At 42.3% G+C, this 21,625-nt stretch overlaps 18 non-coding genes across 18 annotated transcripts; all 18 read left to right on the top strand.

Moving 5' to 3' along the window:
• Positions 1-860: 860 nt before the first annotated feature.
• On the top strand, positions 861-1,046 carry LOC128321793 (U2 spliceosomal RNA). The gene has a single exon (XR_008305310.1). It is a non-coding gene; the product is annotated as a U2 spliceosomal RNA (small nuclear RNA).
• Positions 1,047-2,029: 983 nt separating this feature from the next.
• Positions 2,030-2,215, top strand: LOC128321791 (U2 spliceosomal RNA). Its single transcript, XR_008305308.1, has one exon. It is a non-coding gene; the product is annotated as a U2 spliceosomal RNA (small nuclear RNA).
• A 978-nt stretch (positions 2,216-3,193) lies between these two features.
• On the top strand, positions 3,194-3,379 carry LOC128321807 (U2 spliceosomal RNA). The gene has a single exon (XR_008305326.1). It is a non-coding gene; the product is annotated as a U2 spliceosomal RNA (small nuclear RNA).
• Positions 3,380-4,350: 971 nt separating this feature from the next.
• On the top strand, positions 4,351-4,536 carry LOC128321790 (U2 spliceosomal RNA). Its single transcript, XR_008305307.1, has one exon. It is a non-coding gene; the product is annotated as a U2 spliceosomal RNA (small nuclear RNA).
• A 969-nt stretch (positions 4,537-5,505) lies between these two features.
• LOC128321789 (U2 spliceosomal RNA) lies at positions 5,506-5,691 on the top strand. The gene has a single exon (XR_008305306.1). It is a non-coding gene; the product is annotated as a U2 spliceosomal RNA (small nuclear RNA).
• A 969-nt stretch (positions 5,692-6,660) lies between these two features.
• On the top strand, positions 6,661-6,846 carry LOC128321788 (U2 spliceosomal RNA). The gene has a single exon (XR_008305305.1). It is a non-coding gene; the product is annotated as a U2 spliceosomal RNA (small nuclear RNA).
• A 983-nt stretch (positions 6,847-7,829) lies between these two features.
• On the top strand, positions 7,830-8,015 carry LOC128321787 (U2 spliceosomal RNA). Its single transcript, XR_008305304.1, has one exon. It is a non-coding gene; the product is annotated as a U2 spliceosomal RNA (small nuclear RNA).
• A 972-nt stretch (positions 8,016-8,987) lies between these two features.
• Positions 8,988-9,173, top strand: LOC128321806 (U2 spliceosomal RNA). The gene has a single exon (XR_008305325.1). It is a non-coding gene; the product is annotated as a U2 spliceosomal RNA (small nuclear RNA).
• A 971-nt stretch (positions 9,174-10,144) lies between these two features.
• LOC128321861 (U2 spliceosomal RNA) lies at positions 10,145-10,330 on the top strand. Its single transcript, XR_008305380.1, has one exon. It is a non-coding gene; the product is annotated as a U2 spliceosomal RNA (small nuclear RNA).
• A 966-nt stretch (positions 10,331-11,296) lies between these two features.
• LOC128321825 (U2 spliceosomal RNA) lies at positions 11,297-11,482 on the top strand. Its single transcript, XR_008305345.1, has one exon. It is a non-coding gene; the product is annotated as a U2 spliceosomal RNA (small nuclear RNA).
• Positions 11,483-12,447: 965 nt separating this feature from the next.
• LOC128321827 (U2 spliceosomal RNA) lies at positions 12,448-12,633 on the top strand. The gene has a single exon (XR_008305347.1). It is a non-coding gene; the product is annotated as a U2 spliceosomal RNA (small nuclear RNA).
• Positions 12,634-13,594: 961 nt separating this feature from the next.
• Positions 13,595-13,780, top strand: LOC128321824 (U2 spliceosomal RNA). The gene has a single exon (XR_008305344.1). It is a non-coding gene; the product is annotated as a U2 spliceosomal RNA (small nuclear RNA).
• Positions 13,781-14,742: 962 nt separating this feature from the next.
• Positions 14,743-14,928, top strand: LOC128321869 (U2 spliceosomal RNA). The gene has a single exon (XR_008305388.1). It is a non-coding gene; the product is annotated as a U2 spliceosomal RNA (small nuclear RNA).
• Positions 14,929-15,893: 965 nt separating this feature from the next.
• On the top strand, positions 15,894-16,079 carry LOC128321892 (U2 spliceosomal RNA). Its single transcript, XR_008305411.1, has one exon. It is a non-coding gene; the product is annotated as a U2 spliceosomal RNA (small nuclear RNA).
• Positions 16,080-17,361: 1,282 nt separating this feature from the next.
• Positions 17,362-17,547, top strand: LOC128321822 (U2 spliceosomal RNA). The gene has a single exon (XR_008305342.1). It is a non-coding gene; the product is annotated as a U2 spliceosomal RNA (small nuclear RNA).
• Positions 17,548-18,512: 965 nt separating this feature from the next.
• On the top strand, positions 18,513-18,698 carry LOC128321891 (U2 spliceosomal RNA). The gene has a single exon (XR_008305410.1). It is a non-coding gene; the product is annotated as a U2 spliceosomal RNA (small nuclear RNA).
• Positions 18,699-19,980: 1,282 nt separating this feature from the next.
• LOC128321821 (U2 spliceosomal RNA) lies at positions 19,981-20,166 on the top strand. The gene has a single exon (XR_008305341.1). It is a non-coding gene; the product is annotated as a U2 spliceosomal RNA (small nuclear RNA).
• Positions 20,167-21,131: 965 nt separating this feature from the next.
• On the top strand, positions 21,132-21,317 carry LOC128321890 (U2 spliceosomal RNA). The gene has a single exon (XR_008305409.1). It is a non-coding gene; the product is annotated as a U2 spliceosomal RNA (small nuclear RNA).
• Positions 21,318-21,625: the final 308 nt, after the last annotated feature.

Below are 21,625 nucleotides of genomic sequence, written 5' to 3'. Positions count from 1 at the left end.
CTTTAGGATGGCTTAAACACTGAGTGAGTGAGTGAGTGAGTGATGGCTATCTCTATAAGTGATTGGGAACTAGTAATCTGGCTCAGTGTAAGGTGACTTGAGCAACCCCATCCCCACCCTGATATCTTTTATAGATCCCACAGAAGAAAAAAGAGCACAGTGCCATATGGTACTTAAAAAAAGGGAACAGATGTAATTTGTAAATGTTTCAGCTGTGCTTAGTGAGAAAGGAGGGAGAATAACAGGTTTTAATACAAACTATAGCCCATTGCATAAACACTAACTAACTGAGTGACTGACTGACTGGCTGACTGACTAAGTGAGTGGATGGGTGTATGATGGCTATCTCTATAAGTGATTGGGAACTAGTAATCTGGCTCAGTGTAAGGTGACTTGAGCAACCCCACCCCCAGCCCCACCCTGATATCTTTTATAGATCCCACAGAAGAAAAAGAACAGAGTGCCATATGATACTTTAAAAAAAAAAAAAAAAAAAGAAGAGATATAATTTGTAAATGTTCCAGCTGTGCTTAGTGAGAAAGGTGGGAGAATAACAGGTTTTAATACAATCTAGAGCCCATTGCTAAATCTAATCAAATCCTACACCTATAGCGACTGCTCTGCCTGTTTCCAATAGCTATCAAGGTGACAAAAGACATTGCCCAGTATCTGTTGGGGGTGGAGTCTGCCTACCACTCTGGAGTCACCGCTTTACTGTGGGGTGTTCTTCAGGCCAGAGGAAAATGCTGGTTGGGTAGACTATGATCCTGCCCCACACTGCTTGTCAGTAGGTGGCAGTAATGTAGCTAAAAGTTGTATGGCATCTGCCATTAAACACCAAGAAGAAGAAAATGCTGGTTGTTGCTTCTCGGCCTTTTGGCTACGATCAGTTGTCCTATCTGTTCTTGTGTTTATTGAATGTCTGATACATTCTCTCCTCGAGGACTCTATATTAAATGGATTTTTAGAGCTGAGAGAGGGGCTGGCTCCATCCACTCCACACATCAACCTGGTATTACAGTACCTCCACGGATGGTGCACCTTCTCAAAATGTTGAAAGAAAGAAGTTGTTTTATTTTCTCTTCTTTCACAAAGACCACAACCATAAGAGTGGCTAGAAAGAAGTAAGGGAAGCAACTCCAACCCCACAGACAGCTTTAGGATGGCTTAAACACTGAGTGAGTGAGTGAGTGAGTGAGTGATGGCTATCTCTATAAGTGATTGGGAACTAGTAATCTGGCTCAGTGTAAGGTGACTTGAGCAACCCCATCCCCACCCTGATATCTTTTATAGATCCCACAGAAGAAAAAAGAGCACAGTGCCATATGGTACTTAAAAAAAGGGAACAGATGTAATTTGTAAATGTTTCAGCTGTGCTTAGTGAGAAAGGAGGGAGAATAACAGGTTTTAATACAAACTATAGCCCATTGCATAAACACTAACTAACTGAGTGACTGACTGACTGGCTGACTGACTAAGTGAGTGGATGGGTGTATGATGGCTATCTCTATAAGTGATTGGGAACTAGTAATCTGGCTCAGTGTAAGGTGACTTGAGCAACCCCACCCCCAGCCCCACCCTGATATCTTTTATAGATCCCACAGAAGAAAAAGAACAGAGTGCCATATGATACTTTAAAAAAAAAAAAAAAAAAAAAAAAAAAAAGAAGAGATATAATTTGTAAATGTTCCAGCTGTGCTTAGTGAGAAAGGTGGGAGAATAACAGGTTTTAATACAATCTAGAGCCCATTGCTAAATCTAATCAAATCCTACACCTATAGCGACTGCTCTGCCTGTTTCCAATAGCTATCAAGGTGACAAAAGACATTGCCCAGTATCTGTTGGGGGTGGAGTCTGCCTACCACTCTGGAGTCACCGCTTTACTGTGGGGTGTTCTTCAGGCCAGAGGAAAATGCTGGTTGGGTAGACTATGATCCTGCCCCACACTGCTTGTCAGTAGGTGGCAGTAATGTAGCTAAAAGTTGTATGGCATCTGCCATTAAACACCAAGAAGAAGAAAATGCTGGTTGTTGCTTCTCGGCCTTTTGGCTACGATCAGTTGTCCTATCTGTTCTTGTGTTTATTGAATGTCTGATACATTCTCTCCTCGAGGACTCTATATTAAATGGATTTTTAGAGCTGAGAGAGGGGCTGGCTCCATCCACTCCACACATCAACCTGGTATTACAGTACCTCCACGGATGGTGCACCTTCTCAAAATGTTGAAAGAAAGAAGTTGTTTTATTTTCTCTTCTTTCACAAAGACCACAACCATAAGAGTGGCTAGAAAGAAGTAAGGGAAGCAACTCCAACCCCACAGACAGCTTTAGGATGGCTTAAACACTGAGTGAGTGAGTGAGTGAGTGATGGCTATCTCTATAAGTGATTGGGAACTAGTAATCTGGCTCAGTGTAAGGTGACTTGAGCAACCCCATCCCCACCCTGATATCTTTTATAGATCCCACAGAAGAAAAAAGAGCACAGTGCCATATGGTACTTAAAAAAAGGGAACAGATGTAATTTGTAAATGTTTCAGCTGTGCTTAGTGAGAAAGGAGGGAGAATAACAGGTTTTAATACAAACTATAGCCCATTGCATAAACACTAACTAACTGAGTGACTGGCTGACTGACTAAGTGAGTGAATGGGTGGATGATGGCTATCTCTATAAGTGATTGGGAACTAGTAATCTGGCTCAGTGTAAGGTGACTTGAGCAACCCCACCCCCACCCCCACCCCCACCCCCACCCCCACCCTGATATCTTTTATAGGTCCCACAGAAGAAAAAGAACAGAGTGCCATATGATACTTTAAAAAAAAAAAAAAAAAAGAAGAGATATAATTTGTAAATGTTCCAGCTGTGCTTAGTGAGAAAGGTGGGAGAATAACAGGTTTTAATACAATCTAGAGCCCATTGCTAAATCTAATCAAATCCTACACCTATAGCTACTGCTCTGCCTGTTTCCAATAGCTATCAAGGTGACAAAAGAGATTGCCCAGTATCTGTTGGGGGTGGAGTCTGCCTACCACTCTGGAGTCACCGCTTTACCGTGGGGTGTTCTTCAGGCCAGAGGAAAATGCTGGTTGGGAAGACTATGATCCTGCCCCACACTGCTTGTCAGTAAGTGGCAGTAATGAAGCTAAAAGTTGTATGGCATCTGCCATTAAACACCAAGAAGAAGAAAATGCTGGTTGTTGCTTCTCAGCCTTTTGGCTACGATCAGTTGTCCTATCTGTTCTTGTGTTTATTGAATGTCTGATACATTCTCTACTCGAGGACTCTATATTAAATGGATTTTTAGAGCTGAGAGAGGGTCTTGCTCCATCCACTGCACACATCAACCTGGTATTACAGTACCTCCACGAATGGTGCACCTTCTCAAAATGTTGAAAGAAAGAAGTTGTTTTATTTTCTCTTCTTTCACAAAGACCACAACCATAAGAGTGGCTAGAAAGAAGTAAGGGAAGCAACTCCAACCCCACAGACAGCTTTAGGATGGCTTAAACACTGAGTAAGTGAGTGAGTGAGTGATGGCTATCTCTATAAGTGATTGGGAACTAGTAATCTGGCTCAGTGTAAGGTGACTTGAGCAACCCCATCCCCACCCTGATATCTTTTATAGCTCCCACAGAAGAAAAAAGAGCACAGTGCCATATGGTACTTGAAAAAAGGGAACAGATGTAATTTGTAAATGTTTCAGCTGTGCTTAGTGAGAAAGGAGGGAGAATAACAGGTTTTAATACAAACTATAGCCCATTGCATAAACACTAACTAACTGAGTGACTGGCTGACTGACTAAGTGAGTGGATGGGTGGATGATGGCTATCTCTATAAGTGATTGGGAACTAGTAATCTGGCTCAGTGTAAGGTGACTTGAGCAACCCCACCCCCACCCCCACCCCCACCCCCACCCTGATATCTTTGATAGGTCCCACAGAAGAAAAAGAACAGAGTGCCATATGATACTTTAAAAAAAAAAAAAAAAAGAAGAGATATAATTTGTAAATGTTCCAGCTGTGCTTAGTGAGAAAGGTGGGAGAATAACAGGTTTTAATACAATCTAGAGCCCATTGCTAAATCTAATCAAATCCTACACCTATAGCGACTGCTCTGCCTGTTTCCAATAGCTATCAAGGTGACAAAAGACATTGCCCAGTATCTGTTGGGGGTGGAGTCTGCCTACCACTCTGGAGTCACCGCTTTACTGTGGGGTGTTCTTCAGGCCAGAGGAAAATGCTGGTTGGGTAGACTATGATCCTGCCCCACACTGCTTGTCAGTAGGTGGCAGTAATGTAGCTAAAAGTTGTATGGCATCTGCCATTAAACACCAAGAAGAAGAAAATGCTGGTTGTTGCTTCTCGGCCTTTTGGCTACGATCAGTTGTCCTATCTGTTCTTGTGTTTATTGAATGTCTGATACATTCTCTCCTCGAGGACTCTATATTAAATGGATTTTTAGAGCTGAGAGAGGGGCTGGCTCCATCCACTCCACACATCAACCTGGTATTACAGTACCTCCACGGATGGTGCACCTTCTCAAAATGTTGAAAGAAAGAAGTTGTTTTATTTTCTCTTCTTTCACAAAGACCACAACCATAAGAGTGGCTAGAAAGAAGTAAGGGAAGCAACTCCAACCCCACAGACAGCTTTAGGATGGCTTAAACACTGAGTGAGTGAGTGAGTGAGTGATGGCTATCTCTATAAGTGATTGGGAACTAGTAATCTGGCTCAGTGTAAGGTGACTTGAGCAACCCCATCCCCACCCTGATATCTTTTATAGATCCCACAGAAGAAAAAAGAGCACAGTGCCATATGGTACTTAAAAAAAGGGAACAGATGTAATTTGTAAATGTTTCAGCTGTGCTTAGTGAGAAAGGAGGGAGAATAACAGGTTTTAATACAAACTATAGCCCATTGCATAAACACTAACTAACTGAGTGACTGACTGACTGGCTGACTGACTAAGTGAGTGGATGGGTGGATGATGGCTATCTCTATAAGTGATTGGGAACTAGTAATCTGGCTCAGTGTAAGGTGACTTGAGCAACCCCACCCCCAGCCCCACCCTGATATCTTTTATAGATCCCACAGAAGAAAAAGAACAGAGTGCCATATGATACTTTAAAAAAAAAAAAAAAAAAAGAAGAGATATAATTTGTAAATGTTCCAGCTGTGCTTAGTGAGAAAGGTGGGAGAATAACAGGTTTTAATACAATCTAGAGCCCATTGCTAAATCTAATCAAATCCTACACCTATAGCGACTGCTCTGCCTGTTTCCAATAGCTATCAAGGTGACAAAAGACATTGCCCAGTATCTGTTGGGGGTGGAGTCTGCCTACCACTCTGGAGTCACCGCTTTACTGTGGGGTGTTCTTCAGGCCAGAGGAAAATGCTGGTTGGGTAGACTATGATCCTGCCCCACACTGCTTGTCAGTAGGTGGCAGTAATGTAGCTAAAAGTTGTATGGCATCTGCCATTAAACACCAAGAAGAAGAAAATGCTGGTTGTTGCTTCTCGGCCTTTTGGCTACGATCAGTTGTCCTATCTGTTCTTGTGTTTATTGAATGTCTGATACATTCTCTCCTCGAGGACTCTATATTAAATGGATTTTTAGAGCTGAGAGAGGGGCTGGCTCCATCCACTCCACACATCAACCTGGTATTACAGTACCTCCACGGATGGTGCACCTTCTCAAAATGTTGAAAGAAAGAAGTTGTTTTATTTTCTCTTCTTTCACAAAGACCACAACCATAAGAGTGGCTAGAAAGAAGTAAGGGAAGCAACTCCAACCCCACAGACAGCTTTAGGATGGCTTAAACACTGAGTGAGTGAGTGAGTGAGTGATGGCTATCTCTATAAGTGATTGGGAACTAGTAATCTGGCTCAGTGTAAGGTGACTTGAGCAACCCCATCCCCACCCTGATATCTTTTATAGATCCCACAGAAGAAAAAAGAGCACAGTGCCATATGGTACTTAAAAAAAGGGAACAGATGTAATTTGTAAATGTTTCAGCTGTGCTTAGTGAGAAAGGAGGGAGAATAACAGGTTTTAATACAAACTATAGCCCATTGCATAAACACTAACTAACTGAGTGACTGACTGACTGGCTGACTGACTAAGTGAGTGGATGGGTGTATGATGGCTATCTCTATAAGTGATTGGGAACTAGTAATCTGGCTCAGTGTAAGGTGACTTGAGCAACCCCACCCCCAGCCCCACCCTGATATCTTTTATAGATCCCACAGAAGAAAAAGAACAGAGTGCCATATGATACTTTAAAAAAAAAAAAAAAAAAAGAAGAGATATAATTTGTAAATGTTCCAGCTGTGCTTAGTGAGAAAGGTGGGAGAATAACAGGTTTTAATACAATCTAGAGCCCATTGCTAAATCTAATCAAATCCTACACCTATAGCGACTGCTCTGCCTGTTTCCAATAGCTATCAAGGTGACAAAAGACATTGCCCAGTATCTGTTGGGGGTGGAGTCTGCCTACCACTCTGGAGTCACCGCTTTACTGTGGGGTGTTCTTCAGGCCAGAGGAAAATGCTGGTTGGGTAGACTATGATCCTGCCCCACACTGCTTGTCAGTAGGTGGCAGTAATGTAGCTAAAAGTTGTATGGCATCTGCCATTAAACACCAAGAAGAAGAAAATGCTGGTTGTTGCTTCTCGGCCTTTTGGCTACGATCAGTTGTCCTATCTGTTCTTGTGTTTATTGAATGTCTGATACATTCTCTCCTCGAGGACTCTATATTAAATGGATTTTTAGAGCTGAGAGAGGGGCTGGCTCCATCCACTCCACACATCAACCTGGTATTACAGTACCTCCACGGATGGTGCACCTTCTCAAAATGTTGAAAGAAAGAAGTTGTTTTATTTTCTCTTCTTTCACAAAGACCACAACCATAAGAGTGGCTAGAAAGAAGTAAGGGAAGCAACTCCAACCCCACAGACAGCTTTAGGATGGCTTAAACACTGAGTGAGTGAGTGAGTGAGTGAGTGATGGCTATCTCTATAAGTGATTGGGAACTAGTAATCTGGCTCAGTGTAAGGTGACTTGAGCAACCCCATCCCCACCCTGATATCTTTTATAGATCCCACAGAAGAAAAAAGAGCACAGTGCCATATGGTACTTAAAAAAAGGGAACAGATGTAATTTGTAAATGTTTCAGCTGTGCTTAGTGAGAAAGGAGGGAGAATAACAGGTTTTAATACAAACTATAGCCCATTGCATAAACACTAACTAACTGAGTGACTGACTGACTGGCTGACTGACTAAGTGAGTGGATGGGTGTATGATGGCTATCTCTATAAGTGATTGGGAACTAGTAATCTGGCTCAGTGTAAGGTGACTTGAGCAACCCCACCCCCAGCCCCACCCTGATATCTTTTATAGATCCCACAGAAGAAAAAGAACAGAGTGCCATATGATACTTTAAAAAAAAAAAAAAAAAAAAAAAAAAAAAGAAGAGATATAATTTGTAAATGTTCCAGCTGTGCTTAGTGAGAAAGGTGGGAGAATAACAGGTTTTAATACAATCTAGAGCCCATTGCTAAATCTAATCAAATCCTACACCTATAGCGACTGCTCTGCCTGTTTCCAATAGCTATCAAGGTGACAAAAGACATTGCCCAGTATCTGTTGGGGGTGGAGTCTGCCTACCACTCTGGAGTCACCGCTTTACTGTGGGGTGTTCTTCAGGCCAGAGGAAAATGCTGGTTGGGTAGACTATGATCCTGCCCCACACTGCTTGTCAGTAGGTGGCAGTAATGTAGCTAAAAGTTGTATGGCATCTGCCATTAAACACCAAGAAGAAGAAAATGCTGGTTGTTGCTTCTCGGCCTTTTGGCTACGATCAGTTGTCCTATCTGTTCTTGTGTTTATTGAATGTCTGATACATTCTCTCCTCGAGGACTCTATATTAAATGGATTTTTAGAGCTGAGAGAGGGGCTGGCTCCATCCACTCCACACATCAACCTGGTATTACAGTACCTCCACGGATGGTGCACCTTCTCAAAATGTTGAAAGAAAGAAGTTGTTTTATTTTCTCTTCTTTCACAAAGACCACAACCATAAGAGTGGCTAGAAAGAAGTAAGGGAAGCAACTCCAACCCCACAGACAGCTTTAGGATGGCTTAAACACTGAGTGAGTGAGTGAGTGAGTGATGGCTATCTCTATAAGTGATTGGGAACTAGTAATCTGGCTCAGTGTAAGGTGACTTGAGCAACCCCATCCCCACCCTGATATCTTTTATAGATCCCACAGAAGAAAAAAGAGCACAGTGCCATATGGTACTTAAAAAAAGGGAACAGATGTAATTTGTAAATGTTTCAGCTGTGCTTAGTGAGAAAGGAGGGAGAATAACAGGTTTTAATACAAACTATAGCCCATTGCATAAACACTAACTAACTGAGTGACTGGCTGACTGACTAAGTGAGTGAATGGGTGGATGATGGCTATCTCTATAAGTGATTGGGAACTAGTAATCTGGCTCAGTGTAAGGTGACTTGAGCAACCCCACCCCCACCCCCACCCCCACCCCCACCCTGATATCTTTTATAGGTCCCACAGAAGAAAAAGAACAGAGTGCCATATGATACTTTAAAAAAAAAAAAAAAAAAGAAGAGATATAATTTGTAAATGTTCCAGCTGTGCTTAGTGAGAAAGGTGGGAGAATAACAGGTTTTAATACAATCTAGAGCCCATTGCTAAATCTAATCAAATCCTACACCTATAGCTACTGCTCTGCCTGTTTCCAATAGCTATCAAGGTGACAAAAGAGATTGCCCAGTATCTGTTGGGGGTGGAGTCTGCCTACCACTCTGGAGTCACCGCTTTACCGTGGGGTGTTCTTCAGGCCAGAGGAAAATGCTGGTTGGGAAGACTATGATCCTGCCCCACACTGCTTGTCAGTAAGTGGCAGTAATGAAGCTAAAAGTTGTATGGCATCTGCCATTAAACACCAAGAAGAAGAAAATGCTGGTTGTTGCTTCTCAGCCTTTTGGCTACGATCAGTTGTCCTATCTGTTCTTGTGTTTATTGAATGTCTGATACATTCTCTACTCGAGGACTCTATATTAAATGGATTTTTAGAGCTGAGAGAGGGTCTTGCTCCATCCACTGCACACATCAACCTGGTATTACAGTACCTCCACGAATGGTGCACCTTCTCAAAATGTTGAAAGAAAGAAGTTGTTTTATTTTCTCTTCTTTCACAAAGACCACAACCATAAGAGTGGCTAGAAAGAAGTAAGGGAAGCAACTCCAACCCCACAGACAGCTTTAGGATGGCTTAAACACTGAGTAAGTGAGTGAGTGAGTGATGGCTATCTCTATAAGTGATTGGGAACTAGTAATCTGGCTCAGTGTAAGGTGACTTGAGCAACCCCATCCCCACCCTGATATCTTTTATAGCTCCCACAGAAGAAAAAAGAGCACAGTGCCATATGGTACTTGAAAAAAGGGAACAGATGTAATTTGTAAATGTTTCAGCTGTGCTTAGTGAGAAAGGAGGGAGAATAACAGGTTTTAATACAAACTATAGCCCATTGCATAAACACTAACTAACTGAGTGACTGGCTGACTGACTAAGTGAGTGGATGGGTGGATGATGGCTATCTCTATAAGTGATTGGGAACTAGTAATCTGGCTCAGTGTAAGGTGACTTGAGCAACCCCACCCCCACCCCCACCCCCACCCCCACCCTGATATCTTTGATAGGTCCCACAGAAGAAAAAGAACAGAGTGCCATATGATACTTTAAAAAAAAAAAAAAAAAGAAGAGATATAATTTGTAAATGTTCCAGCTGTGCTTAGTGAGAAAGGTGGGAGAATAACAGGTTTTAATACAATCTAGAGCCCATTGCTAAATCTAATCAAATCCTACACCTATAGCTACTGCTCTGCCTGTTTCCAATAGCTATCAAGGTGACAAAAGAGATTGCCCAGTATCTGTTGGGGGTGGAGTCTGCCTACCACTCTGGAGTCACCGCTTTACCGTGGAGTGTTCTTCAGGCCAGAGGAAAATGCTGGTTGGGAAGACTATGATCCTGCCCCACACTGCTTGTCAGTAGGTGGCAGTAATGTAGCTAAAAGTTGTATGGCATCTGCCATTAAACACCAAGAAGAAGAAAATGCTGGTTGTTGCTTCTCAGCCTTTTGGCTACGATCAGTTGTCCTATCTGTTCTTGTGTTTATTGAATGTCTGATACATTCTCTACTCGAGGACTCTATATTAAATGGATTTTTAGAGCTGAGAGAGGGGCTTGCTCCATCCACTCCACACATCAACCTGGTATTACAGTACCTCCACGAATGGTGCACCTTCTCAAAATGTTGAAAGAAAGAAGTTGTTTTATTTTCTCTTTTTTCACAAAGACCACAACCATAAGAGTGGCTAGAAAGAAGTAAGGGAAGCAACTCCAACCCCACAGACAGCTTTAGGATGGCTTAAACACTGAGTAAGTGAGTGAGTGAGTGATGGCGATCTCTATAAGTGATTGGGAACTAGTAATCTGGCTCAGTGTAAGGTGACTTGAGCAACCCCATCCCCACCCTGATATCTTTTATAGCTCCCACAGAAGAAAAAAGAGCACAGTGCCATATGGTACTTAAAAAAAGGGAACAGATGTAATTTGTAAATGTTTCAGCTGTGCTTAGTGAGAAAGGAGGGAGAATAACAGGTTTTAATACAAACTATAGCCCATTGCATAAACACTAACTAACTGAGTGACTGGCTGACTGACTAAGTGAGTGGATGGGTGGATGATGGCTATCTCTATAAGTGATTGGGAACTAGTAATCTGGCTCAGTGTAAGGTGACTTGAGCAACCCCACCCCCACCCCCACCCCCACCCTGATATCTTTTATAGGTCCCACAGAAGAAAAAGAACAGAGTGCCATATGATACTTTAAAAAAAAAAAAAAAAAAGAAGAGATATAATTTGTAAATGTTCCAGCTGTGCTTAGTGAGAAAGGTGGGAGAATAACAGGTTTTAATACAATCTAGAGCCCATTGCTAAATCTAATCAAATCCTACACCTATAGCTACTGCTCTGCCTGTTTCCAATAGCTATCAAGGTGACAAAAGAGATTGCCCAGTATCTGTTGGGGGTGGAGTCTGCCTACCACTCTGGAGTCACCGCTTTACCGTGGGGTGTTCTTCAGGCCAGAGGAAAATGCTGGTTGGGAAGACTATGATCCTGTCCCACACTGCTTGTCAGTAAGTGGCAGTAATGAAGCTAAAAGTTGTATGGCATCTGCCATTAAACACCAAGAAGAAGAAAATGCTGGTTGTTGCTTCTCAGCCTTTTGGCTACGATCAGTTGTCCTATCTGTTCTTGTGTTTATTGAATGTCTGATACATTCTCTACTCGAGGACTCTATATCAAATGGACTTTTAGAGCTGAGAGAGGGTCTTGCTCCATCCACTCCACACATCAACCTGGTATTACAGTACCTCCACGAATGGTGCACCTTCTCAAAATGTTGAAAGAAAGAAGTTGTTTTATTTTCTCTTCTTTCACAAAGACCACAACCATAAGAGTGGCTAGAAAGAAGTAAGGGAAGCAACTCCAACCCCACAGACAGCTTTAGGATGGCTTAAACACTGAGTAAGTGAGTGAGTGAGTGATGGCTATCTCTATAAGTGATTGGGAACTAGTAATCTGGCTCAGTGTAAGGTTACTTGAGCAACCCCATCCCCACCCTGATATCTTTTATAGCTCCCACAGAAGAAAAAAGAGCACAGTGCCATATGGTACTTAAAAAAAGGGAACAGATGTAATTTGTAAATGTTTCAGCTGTGCTTAGTGAGAAAGGAGGGAGAATAACAGGTTTTAATACAAACTATAGCCCATTGCATAAACACTAACTAACTGAGTGACTGGCTAACTGACTAAGTGAGTGGATGGGTGGATGATGGCTATCTCTATAAGTGATTGGGAACTAGTAATCTGGCTCAGTGTAAGGTGACTTGAGCAACCCCACCCCCACCCCCACCCCCACCCTGATATCTTTTATAGGTCCCACAGAAGAAAAAGAACAGAGTGCCATATGATACTTTAAAAAAAAAAAAAAAAAGAAGAGATATAATTTGTAAATGTTCCAGCTGTGCTTAGTGAGAAAGGTGGGAGAATAACAGGTTTTAATACAATCTAGAGCCCATTGCTAAATCTAATCAAATCCTACACCTATAGCTACTGCTCTGCCTGTTTCCAATAGCTATCAAGGTGACAAAAGAGATTGCCCAGTATCTGTTGGGGGTGGAGTCTGCCTACCACTCTGGAGTCACCGCTTTACCGTGGGGTGTTCTTCAGGCCAGAGGAAAATGCTGGTTGGGAAGACTATGATCCTGCCCCACACTGCTTGTCAGTAAGTGGTAGTAATGAAGCTAAAAGTTGTATGGCATCTGCCATTAAACACCAAGAAGAAGAAAATGCTGGTTGTTGCTTCTCAGCCTTTTGGCTACAATCAGTTGTCCTATCTGTTCTTGTGTTTATTGTATGTCTGATACATTCTCTACTCGAGGACTCTATATTAAATGGATTTTTAGAGCTGAGAGAGGGTCTTGCTCCATCCACTCCACACATCAACCTGGTATTACAGTACCTCCACGAATGGTGCACCTTCTCAAAATGTTGAAAGAAAGAAGTTGTTTTATTTTCTCTTCTTTCACAAAGACCACAACCATAAGAGTGGCTAGAAAGAAGTAAGGGAAGCAACTCCAACCCCACAGACAGCTTTAGGATGGCTTAAACACTGAGTAAGTGAGTGAGTGAGTGATGGCTATCTCTATAAGTGATTGGGAACTAGTAATCTGGCTCAGTGTAAGGTGACTTGAGCAACCCCATCCCCACCCTGATATCTTTTATAGCTCCCACACAAGAAAAAAGAGCACAGTGCCATATGGTACTTAAAAAAAGGGAACAGATGTAATTTGTAAATGTTTCAGCTGTGCTTAGTGAGAAAGGAGGGAGAATAACAGGTTTTAATACAAACTATAGCCCATTGCATAAACACTAACTAACTGAGTGACCGGCTGACTGACTAAGTGAGTGGATGGGTGTATGATGGCTATCTCTATAAGTGATTGGGAACTAGTAATCTGGCTCAGTGTAAGGTGACTTGAGCAACACCACCCCCAGCCCCACCCTGATATCTTTTATAGATCCCACAGAAGAAAAAGAACAGAGTGCCATATGATACTTTAAAAAAAAAAAAAAAAAAAGAAGAGATATAATTTGTAAATGTTCCAGCTGTGCTTAGTGAGAAAGGTGGGAGAATAACAGGTTTTAATACAATCTAGAGCCCATTGCTAAATCTAATCAAATCCTACACCTATAGCGACTGCTCTGCCTGTTTCCAATAGCTATCAAGGTGACAAAAGACATTGCCCAGTATCTGTTGGGGGTGGAGTCTGCCTACCACTCTGGAGTCACCGCTTTACTGTGGGGTGTTCTTCAGGCCAGAGGAAAATGCTGGTTGGGTAGACTATGATCCTGCCCCACACTGCTTGTCAGTAGGTGGCAGTAATGTAGCTAAAAGTTGTATGGCATCTGCCATTAAACACCAAGAAGAAGAAAATGCTGGTTGTTGCTTCTCGGCCTTTTGGCTACGATCAGTTGTCCTATCTGTTCTTGTGTTTATTGAATGTCTGATACATTCTCTCCTCGAGGACTCTATATTAAATGGAATTTTAGAGCTGAGAGAGGGGCTGGCTCCATCCACTCCACACATCAACCTGGTATTACAGTACCTCCACGGATGGTGCACCTTCTCAAAATGTTGAAAGAAAGAAGTTGTTTTATTTTCTCTTCTTTCACAAAGACCACAACCATAAGAGTGGCTAGAAAGAAGTAAGGGAAGCAACTCCAACCCCACAGACAGCTTTAGGATGGCTTAAACACTGAGTGAGTGAGTGAGTGAGTGATGGCTATCTCTATAAGTGATTGGGAACTAGTAATCTGGCTCAGTGTAAGGTGACTTGAGCAACCCCATCCCCACCCTGATATCTTTTATAGCTCCCACAGAAGAAAAAAGAGCACAGTGCCATATGGTACTTAAAAAAAGGGAACAGATGTAATTTGTAAATGTTGCAGCTGTGCTTAGTGAGAAAGGAGGAAGAATAACAGGTTTTAATACAAACTATAGCCCATTGCATAAACACTAACTAACTGAGTGACTGAGTGACTGGCTGACTGACTAAGTGAGTGGATGGGTGGATGATGGCTATCTCTATAAGTGATTGGGAACTAGTAATCTGGCTCAGTGTAAGGTGACTTGAGCAACCCCACCCCCACCCTGATATCTTTTATAGGTCCCACAGAAGAAAAAGAACAGAGTGCCATATGATACTTTAAAAAAAAAAAAAAAAAAGAAGAGATATAATTTGTAAATGTTCCAGCTGTGCTTAGTGAGAAAGGTGGGAGAATAACAGGTTTTAATACAATCTAGAGCCCATTGCTAAATCTAATCAAATCCTACACCTATAGCTACTGCTCTGCCTGTTTCCAATAGCTATCAAGGTGACAAAAGAGATTGCCCAGTATCTGTTGGGGGTGGAGTCTGCCTACCACTCTGGAGTCACCGCTTTACCGTGGAGTGTTCTTCAGGCCAGAGGAAAATGCTGGTTGGGAAGACTATGATCCTGCCCCACACTGCTTGTCAGTAGGTGGCAGTAATGTAGCTAAAAGTTGTATGGCATCTGCCATTAAACACCAAGTAGAAGAAAATGCTGGTTGTTGCTTCTCGGCCTTTTGGCTACGATCAGTTGTCCTATCTGTTCTTGTGTTTATTGTATGTCTGATACATTCTCTACTCGAGGACTCTATATTAAATGGATTTTTAGAGCTGAGAGAGGGGCTTACTCCATCCACTCCACACATCAACCTGGTATTACAGTACCTCCACGAATGGTGCACCTTCTCCAAATGTTGAAAGAAAGTTGTTGTTTTATTTTCTCTTCTTTCACAAAGACCACAACCATAAGAGTGGCTAGAAAGAAGTAAGGGAAGCAACTCCAACCCCACAGACAGCTTTAGGATGGCTTAAACACTGAGTGAGTGAGAGAGTGATGGCTATCTCTATAAGTGATTGGGAACTAGTAATCTGGCTCAGTGTAAGGTGACTTGAGCAACCCCATCCCCACCCTGATATCTTTTATAGCTCCCACAGAAGAAAAAAGAGCACAGTGCCATATGGTACTTAAAAAAAGGGAACAGATGTAATTTGTAAATGTTGCAGCTGTGCTTAGTGAGAAAGGAGGGAGAATAACAGGTTTTAATACAAACTATAGCCCATTGCATAAACACTAACTAACTGAGTGACTGACTGACTGGCTGACTGACTAAGTGAGTGGATGGGTGGATGATGGCTATCTCTATAAGTGATTGGGAACTAGTAATCTGGCTCAGTGTAAGGTGACTTGAGCAACCCCACCCCCAGCCCCACCCTGATATCTTTTATAGATCCCACAGAAGAAAAAGAACAGAGTGCCATATGATACTTTAAAAAAAAAAAAAAAAAAAGAAGAGATATAATTTGTAAATGTTCCAGCTGTGCTTAGTGAGAAAGGTGGGAGAATAACAGGTTTTAATACAATCTAGAGCCCATTGCTAAATCTAATCAAATCCTACACCTATAGCGACTGCTCTGCCTGTTTCCAATAGCTATCAAGGTGACAAAAGACATTGCCCAGTATCTGTTGGGGGTGGAGTCTGCCTACCACTCTGGAGTCACCGCTTTACTGTGGGGTGTTCTTCAGGCCAGAGGAAAATGCTGGTTGGGTAGACTATGATCCTGCCCCACACTGCTTGTCAGTAGGTGGCAGTAATGTAGCTAAAAGTTGTATGGCATCTGCCATTAAACACCAAGAAGAAGAAAATGCTGGTTGTTGCTTCTCGGCCTTTTGGCTACGATCAGTTGTCCTATCTGTTCTTGTGTTTATTGAATGTCTGATACATTCTCTCCTCGAGGACTCTATATTAAATGGATTTTTAGAGCTGAGAGAGGGGCTGGCTCCATCCACTCCACACATCAACCTGGTATTACAGTACCTCCACGGATGGTGCACCTTCTCAAAATGTTGAAAGAAAGAAGTTGTTTTATTTTCTCTTCTTTCACAAAGACCACAACCATAAGAGTGGCTAGAAAGAAGTAAGGGAAGCAACTCCAACCCCACAGACAGCTTTAGGATGGCTTAAACACTGAGTGAGTGAGTGAGTGAGTGATGGCTATCTCTATAAGTGATTGGGAACTAGTAATCTGGCTCAGTGTAAGGTGACTTGAGCAACCCCATCCCCACCCTGATATCTTTTATAGATCCCACAGAAGAAAAAAGAGCACAGTGCCATATGGTACTTAAAAAAAGGGAACAGATGTAATTTGTAAATGTTTCAGCTGTGCTTAGTGAGAAAGGAGGGAGAATAACAGGTTTTAATACAAACTATAGCCCATTGCATAAACACTAACTAACTGAGTGACTGACTGACTGGCTGACTGACTAAGTGAGTGGATGGGTGTATGATGGCTATCTCTATAAGTGATTGGGAACTAGTAATCTGGCTCAGTGTAAGGTGACTTGAGCAACCCCACCCCCAGCCCCACCCCCACCCCCACCCCCACCCTGATATCTTTTATAGGTCCCACAGAAGAAAAAAGAGCACAGTGCCATATGGTACTTAAAAAAAGGGAACAGATGTAATTTGTAAATGTTGCAGCTGTGCTTAGTGAGAAAGGAGGAAGAATAACAGGTTTTAATACAAACTATAGCCCATTGCATAAACACTAACTAACTGAGTGACTGAGTGACTGGCTGACTGACTAAGTGAGTGGATGGGTGGATGATGGCTATCTCTATAAGTGATTGGGAACTAGTAATCTGGCTCAGTGTAAGGTGACTTGAGCAACCCCACCCCCACCCTGATATCTTTTATAGGTCCCACAGAAGAAAAAGAACAGAGTGCCATATGATACTTTAAAAAAAAAAAAAAAAAAGAAGAGATATAATTTGTAAATGTTCCAGCTGTGCTTAGTGAGAAAGGTGGGAGAATAACAGGTTTTAATACAATCTAGAGCCCATTGCTAAATCTAATCAAATCCTACACCTATAGCTACTGCTCTGCCTGTTTCCAATAGCTATCAAGGTGACAAAAGAGATTGCCCAGTATCTGTTGGGGGTGGAGTCTGCCTACCACTCTGGAGTCACCGCTTTACCGTGGAGTGTTCTTCAGGCCAGAGGAAAATGCTGGTTGGGAAGACTATGATCCTGCCCCACACTGCTTGTCAGTAGGTGGCAGTAATGTAGCTAAAAGTTGTATGGCATCTGCCATTAAACACCAAGAAGAAGAAAATGCTGGTTGTTGCTTCTCAGCCTTTTGGCTACGATCAGTTGTCCTATCTGTTCTTGTGTTTATTGTATGTCTGATACATTCTCTACTCGAGGACTCTATATTAAATGGCTTTTTAGAGCTGAGAGAGGGGCTTACTCCATCCACTCCACACATCAACCTGGTATTACAGTACCTCCACGAATGGTGCACCTTCTCAAAATGTTGAAAGAAAGAAGTTGTTTTATTTTCTCTTCTTTCACAAAGACCACAACCATAAGAGTGGCTAGAAAGAAGTAAGGGAAGCAACTCCAACCCCACAGACAGCTTTAGGATGGCTTAAACACTGAGTGAGTGAGAGAGTGATGGCTATCTCTATAAGTGATTGGGAACTAGTAATCTGGCTCAGTGTAAGGTGACTTGAGCAACCCCATCCCCACCCTGATATCTTTTATAGCTCCCACAGAAGAAAAAAGAGCACAGTGCCATACGGTACTTAAAAAAAGGGAACAGATGTAATTTGTAAATGTTGCAGCTGTGCTTAGTGAGAAAGGAGGGAGAATAACAGGTTTTAATACAAACTATAGCCCATTGCATAAACACTAACTAACTGAGTGACTGACTGACTGGCTGACTGACTAAGTGAGTGGATGGGTGGATGATGGCTATCTCTATAAGTGATTGGGAACTAGTAATCTGGCTCAGTGTAAGGTGACTTGAGCAACCCCACCCCCAGCCCCACCCTGATATCTTTTATAGATCCCACAGAAGAAAAAGAACAGAGTGCCATATGATACTTTAAAAAAAAAAAAAAAAAAAGAAGAGATATAATTTGTAAATGTTCCAGCTGTGCTTAGTGAGAAAGGTGGGAGAATAACAGGTTTTAATACAATCTAGAGCCCATTGCTAAATCTAATCAAATCCTACACCTATAGCGACTGCTCTGCCTGTTTCCAATAGCTATCAAGGTGACAAAAGACATTGCCCAGTATCTGTTGGGGGTGGAGTCTGCCTACCACTCTGGAGTCACCGCTTTACTGTGGGGTGTTCTTCAGGCCAGAGGAAAATGCTGGTTGGGTAGACTATGATCCTGCCCCACACTGCTTGTCAGTAGGTGGCAGTAATGTAGCTAAAAGTTGTATGGCATCTGCCATTAAACACCAAGAAGAAGAAAATGCTGGTTGTTGCTTCTCGGCCTTTTGGCTACGATCAGTTGTCCTATCTGTTCTTGTGTTTATTGAATGTCTGATACATTCTCTCCTCGAGGACTCTATATTAAATGGATTTTTAGAGCTGAGAGAGGGGCTGGCTCCATCCACTCCACACATCAACCTGGTATTACAGTACCTCCACGGATGGTGCACCTTCTCAAAATGTTGAAAGAAAGAAGTTGTTTTATTTTCTCTTCTTTCACAAAGACCACAACCATAAGAGTGGCTAGAAAGAAGTAAGGGAAGCAACTCCAACCCCACAGACAGCTTTAGGATGGCTTAAACACTGAGTGAGTGAGTGAGTGAGTGATGGCTATCTCTATAAGTGATTGGGAACTAGTAATCTGGCTCAGTGTAAGGTGACTTGAGCAACCCCATCCCCACCCTGATATCTTTTATAGATCCCACAGAAGAAAAAAGAGCACAGTGCCATATGGTACTTAAAAAAAGGGAACAGATGTAATTTGTAAATGTTTCAGCTGTGCTTAGTGAGAAAGGAGGGAGAATAACAGGTTTTAATACAAACTATAGCCCATTGCATAAACACTAACTAACTGAGTGACTGACTGACTGGCTGACTGACTAAGTGAGTGGATGGGTGTATGATGGCTATCTCTATAAGTGATTGGGAACTAGTAATCTGGCTCAGTGTAAGGTGACTTGAGCAACCCCACCCCCAGCCCCACCCCCACCCCCACCCCCACCCTGATATCTTTTATAGGTCCCACAGAAGAAAAAAGAGCACAGTGCCATATGGTACTTAAAAAAAGGGAACAGATGTAATTTGTAAATGTTGCAGCTGTGCTTAGTGAGAAAGGAGGAAGAATAACAGGTTTTAATACAAACTATAGCCCATTGCATAAACACTAACTAACTGAGTGACTGAGTGACTGGCTGACTGACTAAGTGAGTGGATGGGTGGATGATGGCTATCTCTATAAGTGATTGGGAACTAGTAATCTGGCTCAGTGTAAGGTGACTTGAGCAACCCCACCCCCACCCTGATATCTTTTATAGGTCCCACAGAAGAAAAAGAACAGAGTGCCATATGATACTTTAAAAAAAAAAAAAAAAAAGAAGAGATATAATTTGTAAATGTTCCAGCTGTGCTTAGTGAGAAAGGTGGGAGAATAACAGGTTTTAATACAATCTAGAGCCCATTGCTAAATCTAATCAAATCCTACACCTATAGCTACTGCTCTGCCTGTTTCCAATAGCTATCAAGGTGACAAAAGAGATTGCCCAGTATCTGTTGGGGGTGGAGTCTGCCTACCACTCTGGAGTCACCGCTTTACCGTGGAGTGTTCTTCAGGCCAGAGGAAAATGCTGGTTGGGAAGACTATGATCCTGCCCCACACTGCTTGTCAGTAGGTGGCAGTAATGTAGCTAAAAGTTGTATGGCATCTGCCATTAAACACCAAGAAGAAGAAAATGCTGGTTGTTGCTTCTCAGCCTTTTGGCTACGATCAGTTGTCCTATCTGTTCTTGTGTTTATTGTATGTCTGATACATTCTCTACTCGAGGACTCTATATTAAATGGCTTTTTAGAGCTGAGAGAGGGGCTTACTCCATCCACTCCACACATCAACCTGGTATTACAGTACCTCCACGAATGGTGCACCTTCTCAAAATGTTGAAAGAAAGAAGTTGTTTTATTTTCTCTTCTTTCACAAAGACCACAACCATAAGAGTGGCTAGAAAGAAGTAAGGGAAGCAACTCCAACCCCACAGACAGCTTTAGGATGGCTTAAACACTGAGTGAGTGAGAGAGTGATGGCTATCTCTATAAGTGATTGGGAACTAGTAATCTGGCTCAGTGTAAGGTGACTTGAGCAACCCCATCCCCACCCTGATATCTTTTATAGCTCCCACAGAAGAAAAAAGAGCACAGTGCCATACGGTACTTAAAAAAAGGGAACAGATGTAATTTGTAAATGTTGCAGCTGTGCTTAGTGAGAAAGGAGGGAGAATAACAGGTTTTAATACAAACTATAGCCCATTGCATAAACACTAACTAACTGAGTGACTGACTGACTGGCTGACTGACTAAGTGAGTGGATGGGTGGATGATGGCTATCTCTATAAGTGATTGGGAACTAGTAATCTGGCTCAGTGTAAGGTGACTTGAGCAACCCCACCCCCAGCCCCACCCTGATATCTTTTATAGATCCCACAGAAGAAAAAGAACAGAGTGCCATATGATACTTTAAAAAAAAAAAAAAAAAAAGAAGAGATATAATTTGTAAATGTTCCAGCTGTGCTTAGTGAGAAAGGTGGGAGAATAACAGGTTTTAATACAATCTAGAGCCCATTGCTAAATCTAATCAAATCCTACACCTATAGCGACTGCTCTGCCTGTTTCCAATAGCTATCAAGGTGACAAAAGACATTGCCCAGTATCTGTTGGGGGTGGAGTCTGCCTACCACTCTGGAGTCACCGCTTTACTGTGGGGTGTTCTTCAGGCCAGAGGAAAATGCTGGTTGGGTAGACTATGATCCTGCCCCACACTGCTTGTCAGTAGGTGGCAGTAATGTAGCTAAAAGTTGTATGGCATCTGCCATTAAACACCAAGAAGAAGAAAATGCTGGTTGTTGCTTCTCGGCCTTTTGGCTACGATCAGTTGTCCTATCTGTTCTTGTGTTTATTGAATGTCTGATACATTCTCTCCTCGAGGACTCTATATTAAATGGATTTTTAGAGCTGAGAGAGGGGCTGGCTCCATCCACTCCACACATCAACCTGGTATTACAGTACCTCCACGGATGGTGCACCTTCTCAAAATGTTGAAAGAAAGAAGTTGTTTTATTTTCTCTTCTTTCACAAAGACCACAACCATAAGAGTGGCTAGAAAGAAGTAAGGGAAGCAACTCCAACCCCACAGACAGCTTTAGGATGGCTTAAACACTGAGTGAGTGAGTGAGTGAGTGATGGCTATCTCTATAAGTGATTGGGAACTAGTAATCTGGCTCAGTGTAAGGTGACTTGAGCAACCCCATCCCCACCCTGATATCTTTTATAGATCCCACAGAAGAAAAAAGAGCACAGTGCCATATGGTACTTAAAAAAAGGGAACAGATGTAATTT

Source organism: Pangasianodon hypophthalmus, chromosome 19 (assembly GCF_027358585.1).
Source record: "Pangasianodon hypophthalmus isolate fPanHyp1 chromosome 19, fPanHyp1.pri, whole genome shotgun sequence".
Classification (NCBI taxonomy): Eukaryota; Metazoa; Chordata; class Actinopteri; order Siluriformes; family Pangasiidae; genus Pangasianodon; species Pangasianodon hypophthalmus.
The sequence above is the reverse complement of the archived record's forward strand: the minus strand, read 5'-3'. Positions and strand labels throughout refer to the sequence as shown.